At 43.5% G+C, this 15,536-nt stretch overlaps 1 long non-coding RNA gene across 1 annotated transcript; it reads left to right on the top strand.

The window, feature by feature from the left end:
* Nucleotides 1–10,326: 10,326 nt before the first annotated feature.
* Nucleotides 10,327–11,442, top strand: LOC123993385. Its single transcript, XR_006831442.1, has 3 exons — nt 10,327–10,485; nt 10,597–10,779; nt 10,988–11,442. It is a non-coding gene; the product is annotated as an uncharacterized LOC123993385 (long non-coding RNA).
* Nucleotides 11,443–15,536: the final 4,094 nt, after the last annotated feature.

The following is a 15,536-nucleotide window of genomic DNA, read 5'->3' as shown; positions in this document are numbered from 1 at the left end:
AAGATGCGACTGTAGTTTGTGTGTGCGTGCGTGGAAGGAGTTCCAAGAAAATACATGAGAAGATGGCAAAAGAGATAGTGATGAGAGTGAGAGCATACAGTATGAAAATAAAGACTCCTTTGGATCTAAAATGAGTGTGGGATGCCCTCTTCTTGTGTCTCCTTTGTGTCTGTTTGGGGATACTACAGTCACCCCTGGTGGTGCTTCTTGGAACACTGCTATTTAAGTCTGAGCAGAGGTTGACAAAAACCTTCAATGGTGGTGGTGCCTTATGGCTAACGAGACGTGGTGTGGTCACAAAAGCATACAGGAACTCAAGTCCTTCTGTTCACCTGATTTAGAATTCCTCATAATCAAATGTCGACCGCATTATCTACCAAGGGAATTCTCTTCGATTATAATCACAGCCGTATATATTCCCCCCCAAGCAGACACATCGATGGCTCCGAAACAAACTTTATTTGACTCTTTGCAAACTGGAATCCATACATCCTGAGGCTGCATTCATTGTAGCTGGGGATTTTAACAAGGCTAATCTGAAAACAAGACTTCCTAAATTGTATCAGCATATCGATTGCGCAACCAGGGCTGGCAACACCTTGGATCACTGCTATTCTAACTTCCGCTACGCATATAAGGCCCTGCCCCGCCCTCCTTTCGGAAAAGCTGACGACGACTCCATTTTGTTGATCCCTGCCTACAGACAGAAACTAAAACAAGCTCCCACGCTGAGGTCTGTTCAATGCTGGTCCGACCAATCTGATTCCACACTCCAAGACTGCTTCCATCACATGGACTGGGATATGTTTCGTATTGCGTCAGACAACAACATTGACGAATACGCTGATTCGGTGTGCGAGTTCATTAGAACGTGTGTTGAAGATGTTGTTCCCATAGCAACGATTAAAACATTCCTAAACCAGCATTGGCAGCATTCGCGTGAAACTGAAAGAGCGAACCACTGCTTTAAATCAGGGCAAGGTGACCGGAAACATGACCGAATACAAACAGTGTAGCTATTCCCTCCGTAAGGCAATCAAACAGGCTAAGCGTCAGTATAGAGACAAAGTAGAATCTCAATTCAAAGGCTCAGACACAAGAGGTATGTGGCAGGGTCTACAGTCAATCACGGATTACAAAAAGAAAACCAGCCCCGTCACGGACCATGCTCCCAGGCAGACTAATGAACTTTTTTGCCCACTTTGAGGACAATACAGTGCCACTGACACGGCCTGCAACCAAAACATGCGGCCTCTCCTTCACTGCAGCTGAGGTGAGTAACACATTTAAACGTGTTAACCCTCGCAAGGCTGCAGGCCCAGACGGCATCCCCAGCCGCGCTGGTGTGTTTACGGACATATTCAATCAATCCCTATCCCAGTCTGCTGTTCCCACATGCTTCAAGAGGGCCACCATTGTTCCTGTTCCCAAGAAAGCTAAGGTAACTGAGCTAAACGACTACCGCCCCGTAGCACTCACTTCCGTCATCATGAAGTGCTTTGAGAGACTTGTCAAGGACCATATCACCTCCACCCTACCTGACACCCTAGACCCACTCCAATTTGCTTACCACCCAAATAGGTCCACAGACGATGCAATCTCAACCACACTGCACACTGCCCTAACCCATCTGGACAAGAGGAATACCTATGTGAGAATGCTGTTCATCGACTACAGCTCGGCATTTAACACCATAGTGCCCTCCAAGCTCGTCATCAAGCTCGAGACCCTGGGTCTCGACCCCGCCCTGTGCAACTGGGTACTGGACTTCCTGACGGGCCGCCCCCAGGTGGTGAGGGTAGGCAACAACATTTCCACCCTGCTGATCCTCAACACTGGGGCCCCACAAGGGTGCCTTCTGAGCCCTCTCCTGTACTCCCTGTTCACCCACGACTTCGTGGCCACGCACGCCTCCAACTCAATCATCAAGTTTGCGGACGACACAACAGTGGTAGGCTTGATTACCAACAACGACGAGATGGCCTACAGAGAGGAGGTGAGGGCCCTCGGAGTGTGGTGTCAGAAAAATAACCTCACACTCAACGTCAACAAAACTAAGGAGATGATTGTGGACTTCAGGAAACAGCAGAGGGAACACCCCCCTATCCACATAAATGGAACAGTAGTGGAGAGGGTAGCAAGTTTTAAGTTCCTCGGCATACACATCACAGACAAACTGAATTGGTCCACCCACACAGACAGCATCGTGAAGAAGGCGCAGCAGCGCCTCTTCAACATTTACATTTACATTTAATTCATTTAGCAGACGATCTTATCCAGAGCGACTTACAAATTGGACCTCAGGAGGCTGAAGAAATTTGGCTTGTCACCAAAAGCACTCACAAACTTCTACAGATGCACAATCGAGAGCATCCTGGCGAGCTGTATCACCGCCTGGTACGGCAACTGCTCCGCCCACAACCATAAGGCTCTCCAGAGGGTAGTGAGGTCTGCACAACGCATCGCCGGGGGCAAACTACCTGCCCTCCAGGACACCTACACCACCCGATGTTACAGGAAGGCCATAAAGATCATGAAGGACAACAACCACCCGAGCCACTGCCTGTTCACCCCGCTATCATCCAGAAGGCGAGGTCAGTACAGGTGCATCAAAGCTGGGACCGAGAGACTGAAAAACAGCTTCTATCTCAAGGCCATCAGACTGTTAAACAGCCACCACTAACATTGAGTGGCTGCTGCCAACACACTGACTTATCTGTCGGAAAGATATCAGTTTGTCTCTGTGAATGGTTTGTCCTCTGACAAATCAACTGTACATTTCGGTGTTCCTCAAGGTTCTGTTTTAGGACCACTATTGTTTTCACTATATATTTTACCTCTTGGGGATGTTATTCGAAAACATAATGTAGGCTACAGAGAGGTGGCGAATCACATCTCTGCATGTCTGGCAGACATATCAGTGTGGATGACGGATCACCACCTCAAGCTGAACCTCGGCAAGACGGAGCTGCTCTTCCTCCCGGGGAAGGACTGCCCGTTCCATGATCTCGCCATCACGGTTGACAACTCCATTGTGTCCTCCTCCCAGAGCGCTAAGAACCTTGGCGTGATCCTGGACAACACCCTGTCGTTCTCAACTAACATCAAGGCGGTGGCCTGTTCCTGTAGGTTCATGCTCTACAACATCCGCAGAGTACGACCCTGCCTCACACAGGAAGCGGCGCAGGTCCTAATCCAGGCACTTGTCATCTCCCGTCTGGATTACTGCAACTCGCTGTTGGCTGGGCTCCCTGCCTGTGCCATTAAACCCTTCAACTCATCCAGAACGCCGCAGCCCGTCTGGTGTTCAACCTTCCCAAGTTCTCTCACGTCACCCCGCTCCTCCGCTCTCTCCACTGGCTTCCAGTTGACGCTTGCATCCGCTACAAGACCATGGTGCTTGCCTACGGAGCTGTGAGGGGAACGGCACCTCAGTACCTCCAGGCTCTGATCAGGCCCTACACCCAAACAAGGGCACTGCGTTCATCCACCTCTGACCTGCTCGCCTCCCTACCACTGAGGAAGTACAGTTCCCGCTCATCCCAGTCAAAACTGTTCGCTGCTCTGGCCCCCCAATGGTGGAACAAACTCCCTCACGACGCCAGGACAGCGGAGTCAATCACCACCTTCCGGAGACACCTGAAACCCCACCTCTTTAAGGAATACCTAGGATAGGATAAGTAATCCTTCTCACCCCCCCCTTTAAGATTTAGATGCACTATTGTAAAGTGACTGTTCTACTGGATGTCATAAGGTGAATGCACCAATTTGTAAGTCGCTCTGGATAAGAGCGTCTGCTAAATGACTTAAATGTAAATGTTAAATGTAAACTTTCACTGCTATGCGGATGACACACAGCTGTACATTTCAATGAAACATGGTGAAGCCCCAAAATTGCCCTCGCTAGAAGCATGTGTTTCAGACATAAGGAAGTGGATGGCTGCAAACTTTCCACTATTAAACTCGGACAAAACAGAGATGCTTGTTCTAGGTCCCAAGAAACAAAGAGATCTTCTGTTGAATCTGACAATTAATCTTAATGGTTGTACAGTCGTCTCAAATAAAACTGTGAAGGACCTCGGCGTTACTCTGGACCCTGATCTCTCTTTTGAAGAACATATCAAGACCATTTCGAGGACAGCTTTTTTCCATCTACGTAACATTGCAAAAATCAGAAACTTTCTGTCCAAAAATGATGCAGAAAAATTAATCCATGCTTTTGTCACTTCTAGGTTAGACTACTGCAATGCTCTATTTTCCGGCTACCCGGATAAAGCACTAAATAAACTTCAGTTAGTGCTAAATACGGCTGCTAGAATCCTGACTAGAACCAAAAAATTTGATCATATTACTCCAGTGCTAGCCTCTCTACACTGGCTTCCTGTCAAAGCAAGGGCTGATTTCAAGGTTTTACTGCTAACCTACAAAGCATTACATGGGCTTGCTCCTACCTACCTCTCTGATTTGGTCCTGCCGTACATACCTACACGTACGCTACGGTCACAAGACGCAGGCCTCCTAATTGTCCCTAGAATTTCTAAGCAAACAGCTGGAGGCAGGGCTTTCTCCTATAGAGCTCCATTTTTATGGAACGGTCTGCCTACCCATGTCAGAGACGCAAACTCGGTCTCAACCTTTAAGTCTTTACTGAAGACTCATCTCTTCAGTGGGTCATATGATTGAGTGTAGTCTGGCCCAGGAGTGGGAAGGTGAACGGAAAGGCTTTGGAGCAACGAACCGCCCTTGCTGTCTCTGCCTGGCCGGTTCCCCTCTTTTCACTGGGATTCTTTGCCTCTAACCCTGTTACGGGGGCTGAGTCACTGGCTTGCTGGGGCTCTCTCGTGCCGTCCCTGGGGGGGGTGCGTCACCTGGGTGGGTTGATTCACTGTTGTGGTCGGCCTGTCTGGGTTCCCCCTTGGGTTGTACCGTGTCGGAGATCTTTGTGGGCTATACTCGGCCTTGTCTCAGGATGGTAAGTTGGTGGTTGAAGATTTCCCTCTAGTGGTGTGGGGGCTGTGCTTTGGCAAAGTGGGTGGGGTTATATCCTTCCTGTTTGGCCCTGTCCGGGGGTGTCCTCGGATGGGGCCACAGTGTCTCCTGACCCCTCCTGTCTCAGCCTCCAGTATTTATGCTGCAGTAGTTTGTGTCGGGGGGCTGGGGTCAGTTTGTTTATCTGGAGTACTTCTCCTGTCCTATTCAGGTGTCCTGTGTCAATCTAAGTGTGCGTTCTCTAATTCTCTCCTTCTCTCTTTCTTTCTCTCTCTCGGAGGACCTGAGCCCTAGGACCATGCCCCAGGACTACCTGACATGATGACTCCTTGCTGTCCCCAGTCCACCTGGCCATGCTGCTGCTCCAGTTTCAACTGGCCTGGGCCCTAGAACCATGTCCCAGGACTACCTGACATGAGGACTCCTTGCTGTCCCCAGTCCACCTGGCCATGCTCCTGCTCCAGTTTCAACTGTTCTGCCTTACTATTATTCAACCATGCTGGTCATTTATGAACATTTGAACATCTTGGCCTCGTTCTGTTATAATCTCCACCCGGCACAGCCAGAAGAGGACTGGCCACCCCACATATGCTCTCTCTAATTCTCTCTTTCTTTCTCTCTCTCGGAGGACCTGAGCCCTAGGACCGTGCCCCAGGACTACCTGACATGATGGCTCCTTGCTGTCCCCAGTCCACCTGACTGTGCTGCTGCTCCAGTTTCAACTGTTCTGCCTTATTATTATTTGACCATGCTGGTCATTTATGAACATTTGAACATCTTGGTCATGTTCTGTTATAATCTCTACCCGGCACAGCCAGAAGAGGACTGGCCACCCCACATAGCCCGGTTCCTCTCTAGGTTTCTTCCTAGGTTTTGGCCTTTCTAGGGAGTTTTTCCTAGCCACCGTGCTTTTACACCTGCATTGTTTGCTGTTTGGGGTTTTAGGCTGGGTTTCTGTACAGCACTTTGAGATATCAGCTGATGTACGAAGGGCTATATAAATAAATTTGATTTGATTTGATTTGATTTGACTCAACTCCAGCCACTTTAATAATGGGAATTGATGGGAAATTATGTAAAATATATCACTAGCCACTTTAAACAATACTACCTAATATAATGTTTACATACCTTCATCTCATATGTATACGTATATACTGTACTCTATATCATCTACTGCATCTTTATGTAATACATGTATCACTAGGCACTTTAACTATGCCACTTTGTTTACATACTCATCTCATATGTATATACTGTACTCGATACCATCTACTGTATCTTGCCTATGCCGCTCTGTACCGTCACTCATTCATATATCTTTATGTACATATTCTTTATCCCCTTCCACTTGTGTGTATAAGACAGTAGTTTTGGAATTGTTAGTTAGATTACTTGTTGGTTATTACTGCATTGTCGGAACTAGAAGCACAAGCATTTCGCTACACTCGCATTAACATCTGCTAACCATGTGTATGTGACAAATAAAATTTGATTTGTTGTGTGTTATCTTGAATACCAGGCAGATGTGTGAGTATAGAATGAAATGGTGTAAACTTAATAGGCTAAACTTGTTGAGTACACTCTTTTGAGAAAGGGGTTCCAACAGGGTTCTTTGGCTGTCAGCAAAGGAGAACACTTTTTGGTTCTTCCAGGTAGAAGTCTTTTTGGTTCCATGTAGAACCCTCTGTGGAATAGAGTCCAAAAGGGTTCTACCTAGACACAGAAGGGGTTCTACCTGGAACCATAAATGGTTATCCTATTAGGATAGCGGAAAAATCCTTTTAGTTTGTAGATAGCACCTTTTTATCCAAGTTTAGGCCTATATTAAAATTAATTGTATTGGTCACATACACTTGTTTAGAAGATGTTATTGTGGGTGTCGCGAAATGCTTGTGTTTCTAGCTCCAACAGTGCAGTAATATCTAACAATTTCACAACAATACACATAATACACACAAATCTAAAGTAAAGGAATTAAGAATATATAAATATTTGGACGAGCAATGTCAGAGCGGCATAGATTAAGACACAGTAGAATAGAATACAGTATATACAGTGGGGCAAAAAAGTATTTAGTCAGCCACCAATTGTGCAAGTTCTCCCACTTAAAAAGATGAGAGGCCTGTTATTTTCATCATAGGTACACTTCAACTATGACAGACAAAATGAGGGGGAAAAATCCAGAAAATCACATTGTAGGATTTTTTATGAATTTATTTGCAAATTATGGTGGAAAATAAGTATTGACGGTAGCGTCCCACCTAGCCAACATCCAGTGAAATTGCAGAGCGTGAAATTCAAAATACAAAAGTAGTAATATTAAACATTCAAGAAAATACAAGTGTTATACACCATCCTTTAGCTTTGAATCTTGGTAATCGAACCGCTTTGTCCGACTTTCAAAATGTTTTACGGTGAAAGCATAGCATTTGATCGTCTGAGGACAGCGCCTCACACACTTCCTGCATTAACAAATTCATAACCTGCACAGGTGTCACAAAACTCAAAAATAGCGCTAAAATAAATCACTTACCTTTTGAAGATCTTCATATTTTTGCAATCCAAAGGGTCTCAGTTACACAATGAATGGTATTTTTGTTCAATAAAGTCCTTCTTTATATCCCAAAAATGTCAGTTTTGATTCAGAAATCCACCTGTTCCAACTCGCCCAACATGCCTATGGAAGAATCTAAAAAGTTACCTATAAACTTTGTCTAAACAATTCAAACAACGTTTCTAATCCAACCTCAGATACCCTTATATGTAAATAATCTATCAAATTTAAGATGGAATATACGGTGTTCAATACCGGAGAAAAAGAACGAGGAGCGCGCACTCATTCACGCGTGCCAAAAGACAAGAGTCCTTCTGAGGGATACTTCAAAAGAATACGAATACTTCTTAATTTAAAAAAACAAGCATGAAACCATTTCTAGTGGATGCCATGGGAACTGCAATCTGGGTCCTAATTATTTGACTTTCCCATAGAAAAGCATTGAAAAGTCCAATGACCTCAAAAAAAAATCCTGGATGGATTGTCCTAGGGTTTTGCCTGCCAAATTGGTTCTGTTATACCCACAGACAATATTTTAACAGTTTCAGAGTGTTGTCTATCCAATACTACCAATTTTATGCATATCCTAGCTTCTGGGCCTGAGCAACAGGTAGTTTACTTTGGACACCTCAGTCATCCAAACTTCTGAACACTGCCCCCTACACCGAATAAGTTTTAAGAAGTTTTAGGTTGTAGTTATTATTATAGGTTATTATATTATAGGTTATTATTATAGGTTGTTATTATTATTATAGGACTATTTCTCTCTATACCATTTGTATTTCATGTACCTTTGACTATTGGATGTTCTTATAGGCACTATAGTATTGCCAGCCTAATCTCGGGAGTTAATAATAATAATATAATAATATATGCCATTTAGGGAGTATGATACAGTCTTGCATACATTCACGTATGGGTGGTCCGGGAAAACACACCCTGTGCTTACAAGCGCCATGCTCTACCAACTGAGCTACAGGAGTTGATAAGTCATAAACAGCACTGTGCTTCAAGCATTGCGAAGAGCTGCTGGCAAACGCTAGAAAGTGCTGTTTGAATAAATGCTTACGAGCCTGCTGCTGCCTAGCACCGCTCAGTCAGACTGCTCTATCAAATATAAAATCATAGACTTAATTCTAATATAATAAACACACAGAAATACGAGCCTTAGATCATTAATATGGTCAAATCCAGAAACAATCATTTCAAAAACTAAACGTTTCTCCTTTCAGTGAAATATGTTACGTATTTTAAGTCTAAATATTGCTGTTACATTGCACAACCTTCAATGTTATGTCATAATTATGTAAAATTCTGGCAAGTTAATTACGGTCTTTGTTAGGAAGAAATGGTCTTAACACAGTTCGCAACGAGCCAGTCGGTCCAAACTGCTGCATATACCCTGACTATGGTTAGGTACATTGGTGCAACGATGGTGCTTTTTTCGCAAATGCACTTTTGTTAAATCATCACCCGTTTGGTGAAGTAAGCTGTGATTCGATGATAGATTAACAGGCACCACATTGATTATATGCAATACAGGACAAGCTAGTTAAACTAGTAATATCATCAACCATGTGTAGTTAACTAGTGTTTATGTTAAGATGTATTGTTTTTTATAAGATGAGCTTAATGCTAGCTAGCAACTTACCTTGGCTCCTTGCTGCACACGGGTAACAGGTGGTCAGCCTACCATGCAGTCTCCTCATGGATTGCAATGTAATCGGCCATAATCAGCATACAAAAATGCTGATTACCAATTGTTATGAAAACTTGAAATCGGCCCTAATTAATCGGTCGACCTCTAATTTTAATGAGTGGAAAAATGGTTGGTATTTTCCCCATTGTAACTAGTGGAGTTTGGCAAGGTTGCTAATGGCTTACATGTAAGAGAAGGGATTAAGATGGCGTCAACCACGTTTTAGATCCAATTTGTTTTATTTTCTATGAACAAAGGCTCAGTTTACTTTAGGTAATATGTGTAAATATGTGATTTCCCAATCAAATGTGTTAGTGTTAATATTTGTACGAAAATAGCTTAACAGTTCGCTAGCTTGATGCTAACCAAATTTAGTTTGGCTCAGCGCTGGTTAGCTCTAGGCTAGTTGGTTTCAGTCAATGTTAGCTTACATGTTAGTGGTTAATAATGCAATGGTTGTAGCATTGTTTTGCATAGGCCTCCAGTAATTTCGAGTTTTTTTCGAAATAGACACTGATATAGTACAGTGAGTTATATATAATGTGAATGTGTAGATGTATGGTGACTCCAGGTTTGGATGAACGGACCAGTGGGATATCCATGGGCAAATCCCTTGACTGGTACCAGGAATGGTGGGAGGATAATCTGAAAGTAATTATCTTTGCACACAAAAGCAGCGTCCAGGCCTCCAGAGTACTCACCCTATCGCCTGCTGTACGGACAGGAGCCTCAGCTGTTTATTATTAGCAAGCTGGAGAATTTACAACAAACTCTGCACACCACACAGTTCTATCAGAAGCTTCTCTGGGGCAGTCCCAGTAGTTGTCTAATGTATGGCAAGTTATATTTGCATGATTTAGCATAATTCATTAATCATTACCGGTGGCTCGCACATGTGACTGACCAATACCTCACAAGGCTTTCTCTCTCCAAGTTGAGACCTTGAAACTGAGATACCTCGGTTGTTTCCATATCAACATTCTGGGCGTACTGCCAAGTTGCTTATCAGTGACAGTGAGGATTCCTCCATACACGATCAGTCAGTCACCTGCATGAACCCATCGAATTGGTTTCAGAGAAAAGCAGCATTGATTTGATACAAACATAACATTTCCCCCACAGTACTTTGAGATCACTGAAACTCCACCTGATGTGGTGGAAGTTTGTTGAACCAGATCAGAACGCCTTCGAGGACCACTTTCAGGCATGGGCTGAGAAGGATGTGGAGGCATTTGACCAGGTAAAAATGATTGTCCGCTGTTAATTTATTTTCTGGCCTTCCAAGAGATATATAAGAGATATATTTGTAATAATATTAAGTATAATTGCATTTATTTCTATTATCATCAAGTTGAGACTGAACATGGACAAGGCGCCAGGAGAAACAGAAGGAGAGCCACCGTAGGAGAATCAAGGGGACCAAGTGCTTTGACATCTGGGCGAATGACTTGGCTTGGAAGAAAGACGAAAGGAAGGCGAGACCTCGAAAACCTTGCTGCTCTTTCGCTCCTAGCTGGGGTCACCATCCGTTAGGGTAAACATGAAAATCTCAGATGAAAGCTATTTGTTTTTTCCTCTTTGTTGTGGGCTACCATTAACATTATTGCATGTCTCATTAAACATTTAAATTAAATCATTCAATAACTGTATTTTTACATACCTGATAAACCTGTAACCTGTGTGTTCGCTTGTTTTACATCTGTCTCCTATCCTGTTCCCTTTACTCTGCTCCTGTTCTCCAGGACCTAGGAGCTCTGCCTAACACCCAGACATGGATCCACCTGATGTCCTCCATTACCAACCACCCTCCAACCTTTCATTACATCATCTACAGCTACTGTTATTGTCATGATCTGCTAAGAAAGAGCAAGAAAACTATCATACTGGGCACATAATGTGAAATGCACAGAATAGCTAAAAACACTAGCACTGCAAACACTCAGAACAAAGAGAGCAGCGGCGCCTGGACTTTGCAGTCTCCCTCTTCGAGTCCCCCTTCCGAGACTGACTACCTGTTGAAAAGCAGTGACGGGCAGAACCTCCCATCCACACAGCACCCACCACCTCTCTATTCACCTATCTACCAGAATTCACTATTTCAGTCATACCTATTCTATCTTTTGGGTCTTTTGCGGTAGCCTACCACTAATATTCTAAATTGCGGAGCATTTAATAAACCAACCATACTTTCCTGTGATGTTGAGGCTGAGCAAGAACTTTGATAGGCTAGTAGACTATGTGGAAATAATTGTGTAGTTATTCATTGATATAGCCTAGATCGCTTTATATAATCTGGACCGTTGTTTGTTCTAAGTTTAAGCAAACAAGGGCTATCAAATCAAATGTTATTGGTCACATGCACATGGTTTGCAGATGTTAAAGCGAGTGTAGTGAAATGCTCATTCCTCTAGTTCCGACAGTGCAGTAATATCTAACAAGTAATCTAACAAATTCACAAATACTACCATATACATACAAATGTAAAGGGATGAATAAGAATATGTACATATAAATATATGGATGAGCGATGGCCCTGCGGCATAGGCAAGATGCAGTAGATGGTATAGAATACAGTATATACATATGAGATGAGTAATGTAGAATATGTAAGCATTATTAAAGTGCCATTATTTAAAGTAACTAGTGATACCTTGATTAAATCCATTTATTAAAGTGCCCAGATATTTGAGTCTGTATGTTGGCAGCAGCCTCTATGTTAGTGATGGCTGTTTAACAGTCTGATGGCCTTAAGATAGATGTTTTTCAGTCTCTCAGTCCCAGCTTTGATGCACCTGTACTGTAATGACCTCCTTCTGGATGATACCAAGGGTGAACAGGCAGTGGCTCGGGTAGTTGTTGTCCTTGATGATCTTTTTGACCTTCCTGTGACATCGGGTGCTGTAGGTGTCCTGGAGGACAGGTAGTTTGCCCCCAGTGATGCGTTGTGCAGACCGCACTACCATCTGGAGAGGCTTGCGGTTGAGGGCGGTGCAATTGCTGTACCAGGCGGGGATACAGCCCTACAGGATGCTCTAAATTGTGCATCTGTAAACATTTGTGAGTGTTTTAGGTGACAAGCCAAATTTCTTGGTAAGCAAATTGGAGTGGGTCTAGGGTGTCAGGTAGGGTGGAGGTGATATTATCCTTGACTAGTCTCTCAAAGCACTTCATGATGACAGAAGTGAGTGCTACAGGGCGATAGTCATTTAGTTCAGTTACCTTAGCTTTCTTGGGAACAGGAACAATGGTGGCCATCTTGAAGCATGTGGGGACAGTAGACTGGGATAAGGAATGATTGAATATGTCCGTAAACACACCAGCCAGCTGGTCTGTGCATGCTCTGAGGACGCGGCTACGGATGCCGTCTGGGCCGGCAGCCTTGCGATGGTTAATACGTTTAAATGTTTTACTTATATTGGCCACGGAGAAGGAGACCCCACAAGCTTTGATAGCAGGCCGTGTCAGTGGCACTGTATTGTTCTCAAAGCAAGCAAAGAAGTTTAATTTGTCTGGGAGAAAGATGTCCGCGATGGGGCTGGTTTTCTTTTTGTAGTCCGTGATTGACTAGACCCTGCCACATACGTCTTGTGTTTGAGTTGAATTGCGACTCTACTTTGTCTCTATACTGACGCTTTGCTTGTTTGATTGCCTTGCGGAGGGAGTAACTACACTGTTTGTATTCGGTCATGTTTCCAGTTGCCTTGCCATGATTGAAAGCAGTGGTTTGCGCTTTCAGTTTTGTGCGAATGCTGCCATCAAGCCATGGTTTCTGGTTAAGGAAGGTTTTAATAGTCACAGTGGGTACAACATCTCCGATGCACTTGCTAATAAACTTTCTCACCGAGTCAGCGTATACGTCATTGTTATTGTCTGAGGCTACCCGGAACATATCCCAGTCCACGTGATCGAAGCAATCTTGAAGCGCGGAATCCGATTGGTCAGATCAGCGTTGGATAGACCTGAGCACAGGTGATTCCTGTTTAGTTTCTGCCTATAGGATTGGCGCAACAAAATAGAGTCATGGTCAGATTTGCCAAAGGGAGGGCGGGGGAGGGCTTTGCATGCATTGCGGTAGTTAGAGTAGCAATGGTTCAGAATGCTACCAGTTCATGTCGCACATTCGTTATGCTGATAGAATATAGGAAGCCTTGTTCTCAGATTAGCTTTGTTAAAATCCCCAGCTACACTAAATGCAGCCAGTTTACATAGATTCCAGTGAAGTTCTTTCAGGGCCATCAAGGTATCTGCTTGGGGTGGGATATACACGGCTGTGACTATAATCGAAGAGAATTCTCTTGGGAGATAATGCGGTCGGCATTTGATTGTAAGGAATTCTAGGTCAGGTGAACAAAATAACTTAACTTCCTGTATGTTGTTATGATTACACCATGAGTCGTTAATCATAAGGCATACACCCCCACCCCTTTTCTTAGCAGAGAAATGCTTGTTTGTGTCGGCACGATGCGTGAAGAAACCGGGTGGCTGTACCAACTCTGACAACAGTTCCCGAGTGAGCCATGTTTCCGTGAAACAGAGAATGTTACAATCTCTGATGTCTCTCTGGAAGGCAACTTGTGCCCTAATTTCATCCACCTTGTTGTCTAGAGATTGGACATTGGCGAGTAATATGCTCAGAAGCGGTGGATGGTGTGCTCACCTTCTAAGTCTGACCAGTAGGCCACGCCATCTGCCTCTCCTGCGGCGACCGCATTGTTTTGGGTCAGCCTCTGGGATTAGATCAAATGTCCAGGGTGGAGGTCCGAACAAAGGATCCGCTTCGGGAAAGTCATATTCCTGGTCGTAATGTTGGTAAGTTGACGTCGCTTTATATCCAATAGTTCTTCACGGCTGTATGTAATAACACTTGAGGTTTTCTGGGCTAACAATGTAAGAAATAACACATCAAAAAAACAAATTACTGCATAGTTTCCTAAGGAACAGAAGCGAGGCAACCATCTCTGTCGGCACCATCTTACTAAACTAACAATTGACGCGCAACACATGTAGACGTTTTTAAGGCGTTGTCGTATCTCTGACTGATTGAATTATGTGACAGGCTATTTTATAAAATCAATTACCTAACGTTTGATTGATTACGTGATTGAATTAAACCATGCAACAATTAACTTGTTAATAACCTGGGGCGCCACGGAAGTGTGTTTATAAGAGCTGATGTCTTCCGAATAAACTCTGAAAGATCTGAAGATCTTTTATATCAATAGCAGTCAATTATTAATCGTCACCTTATTCAGTCTCATCTGAACGTCGTAAAATTCTTGGTTATCTTCAAGAAACCTGGCTAACAAGTTGAATCAGCAGTACAATAATTGGCTTATTTATTTATTAAATACCTAAATAATCACAGAGAATTACACATACACAGGATAGATCATACATCGATTACTAATCATGTTATTAAAGAAAAAGTCCCTAGCAGACGAAACTTACACAAAGAAAAGGGGTTGGGTTTGAATCGAAGAGCGGGATGACTGAGGGACAAAGGAGATCGGGGCTCTATCGGACCTTGAAAAGCTATGCTACTGTAAATACAGAATCTTATGCATTCTATAATAACCACCTATTCGGAAAATGAAAATGCAAGATATATATTTACACTGATCTGCAGTTCAATAGATGGGTCGAAGATGTAAGACTGGTTTGCCCAGCAGAGATTGCCCTTGTGCTTTGTAGAATATGTCTGGTCGTAGTGTTGTAGGGCACATACATTGTACCCTGTCATTCTTATTAGGAGATTGTCTGTCCTTTCCTAGGCCACGTACGTTTACAGCTGCAGCTGATAACTCAACTTCTAGGATGTATCACTTCTTCTTTAGTGAATAAGAGTTCAAAGTTCATACCATTTTGCCATAATCAGCTTGTGCTGAATTCCATCTGGTCTAGTAGAAATTCATCCTTCCAGCATGGTTATCGTCACTTCCACGTTGAAATTAGCCCTTTAAAACGTATGGACACCAGTCCTAACATCGTCGGGAACTAAGGTTGACTTCCGTCAACAGGCTTTTGTGTTGGGGGAGAGAAGGGCGTGTTTCATAGTTCACAACCAATGTATGTTCACTTGGGCATGGCCACTGAGTGACCATAGATTACTTATGAAAACAATTCTCTCATTTAGAAGGTAAAATTACATTTAATATTTTCACAAATACTTTCATATTTAAACATTTAAATTGCACAACAATTCCATGTGAATCTGATAACTGGAATGTGTAGTCTTTCCAAGATACAATTTAAGTCATCCTATCCTCAGATATAATGTCCCAGACAACAACT

Source organism: Oncorhynchus gorbuscha, linkage group LG02 (assembly GCF_021184085.1).
Source record: "Oncorhynchus gorbuscha isolate QuinsamMale2020 ecotype Even-year linkage group LG02, OgorEven_v1.0, whole genome shotgun sequence".
Lineage (NCBI taxonomy): Eukaryota > Metazoa > Chordata > Actinopteri > Salmoniformes > Salmonidae > Oncorhynchus > Oncorhynchus gorbuscha.
The sequence above is the reverse complement of the archived record's forward strand: the minus strand, read 5'-3'. Positions and strand labels throughout refer to the sequence as shown.